Source organism: Crinia signifera, chromosome 12 (genome assembly GCF_055691185.1).
Source record: "Crinia signifera chromosome 12, ASM5569118v1, whole genome shotgun sequence".
Lineage (NCBI taxonomy): Eukaryota > Metazoa > Chordata > Amphibia > Anura > Myobatrachidae > Crinia > Crinia signifera.
Genome location: NC_139228.1, coordinates 54,058,296 through 54,060,444, shown reverse-complemented (window position 1 = coordinate 54,060,444; position 2,149 = coordinate 54,058,296).

Sequence of the window (2,149 nt, the reverse complement as noted above, 5' to 3'; positions counted from 1 at the left end):
AAGCTGTTGGATATAAAGATGAAGAACCAGCAATTCTATCCACTATGCCACCTTGACTTTGGATACAGTTGTGAAATATCTGATTAATGCTTTGCCTTTGAGCTGCGTTTAGCATGTATTCAACTGATTGCCCTTTCTGGATTGACCTTATTAGAAAACAAGCAGATATGAATCCCACGGAGTATAATTTCCTTATATTGTTAAATATTTTATCAGAACTTTGTTACAATGTATAACTTCCCATGCTGAGCAGTGACTTATTAGAAAGTTTGAAAGAGATGGAAAGGCCTCAGGTCTGTGTGTTATTTAAAATGTACAAGTTTGATTAATAAGGCTGAGCAGCCTACTTCCTATGCATCTTAATGCCCCATCACCCAGACAGCGAATCTTATCGGTACAATGATCTGTGGCGTCAGCTGGAGATGACACCTGTATGGAACACATTTAATTATGAAAATTAGGGACACTGGTTTTTTTGTACCGTATAATAGGGGTCAATTTATAAGCAGGATGTACATCTATGGGTTTCATTTAGTCTTATGATGGAATATATACGATATCTCAGCGGTCAGGACAAAGGAGGTCAAAAGACTGACCCCAGCATTCGGATACAGAGAATCCGGACAGGGGCTCTGTATGTACCCTATTTTGAGTGCCGGGTCATTTTGATGGGTGCAGTCTGACCCACATTTACACTGAGCAGCAAACTACCTGGTTAAAAATGTCAATCCGGTAATTTGCTGAATCACACAAGTATTTCTGCAATGTAAAAGGGTCAACCCAGGTCGCAAATCCCGGGTCACCGACCCCGGTAAAAAGCAGAGTCAGTGACCCGGGGTTTATGATCCGGGTTGACCGATTTACACTGAACTAAAATATTCTTGATGTTCGGACCAAGAATAGCACCAGCCTCTGTTCTGGTTACACACTGGGACAGAACTCAGGAGGACTCACAATGAGCCTTTAATTCTCTCATTGGATATCAGGTTATACAAGACCCAGATACCCTGCAATGAGGAGGAGAAGCTGGCTGGGTTACTTGCAGCTCTCCCCTCCCTCCTGTCTCTCCTCTCATCAGGAAGCTATACACAATGTCCTCAGTGCATTATTGCTGCCTGGTTCTGCTGCTGCACAAGAGGGAGAGCTAGTGATATCCGCGTGCTTCGGCCGTGAGGCTACCTATCAGAGGGGAGGTACTGGGGTATAATATCCCCTTCAACAGCCCCAGCCCCCCCCCCCCCCCATTCTCTGACTCTGACCTTTGCCATAGATGCCTCTGTGTCTAGTAGAAGCATTTCATCTTGTGCTCAACACTGTGTCTAAATGGGCAAGGGCTGCTGCCTCAGTACCTACCTATCAGATGCACCATGGAAACTTGCTCCAGCCCCATGCTAGTTGCAGTTTCTTCATTAGTATGATCTCTAAAGATAAAAGATTAAGGGGCCCATTTATCATAACATTTCTGCAGCTTATTCCCTGAAAACAGATGCTTTTGGGAGGAGTATCACTCCCTACTCCCATGTATGAAGCAGGGTTCACAGCAGATATCTCCAGTATGTGCTGTGGTCCCACCATGTCTGGCAGCAGGATTGCAATGCTATCAGATATAACAAGCCCCCCCCCCCCCCCCCCCATTCTAGCCTATGGGCTACAGATTGCAGATTTAGCTAGGAGAGAGTTCAGACCCCTCCACAGTAGTGGCCACCAGGCAGGCCTGGTCAGTGGGACCACACAAGAGGATGTATCCCAGCGGTTGCCTTTGTCCCTGTGGTTACGTGTCCCTGGGTTGCCCGTATCCCTGCAGTTACCCATGTCCCTGCGATTGCCCGTGTTCCTGTGGTTGCATTGTCCCTGCAGTTACTCTATCCCTGCGATTGCTCTGTCCCTGTGGTTGCTGTGTCCCTGCGGTTGCTGTGTCCCTGCATTTGCTCCATCCTACAAGTGCTCGGTGTAACCGCATACTGCACTGCAATTCTGGGCACATTTTTAGGGATGTCATTACATTCGCAAAGTGCGACAATTTACCCTGAACTTGGCGTGCGACTAAGAATGAGGCTTCATGTTTTAAGAACATCATTTTGTTTTGCCGTTTCAGCGCACAGACTGATACATCATTATCTCCGATCCTTCGTTACATACTCATCATTCC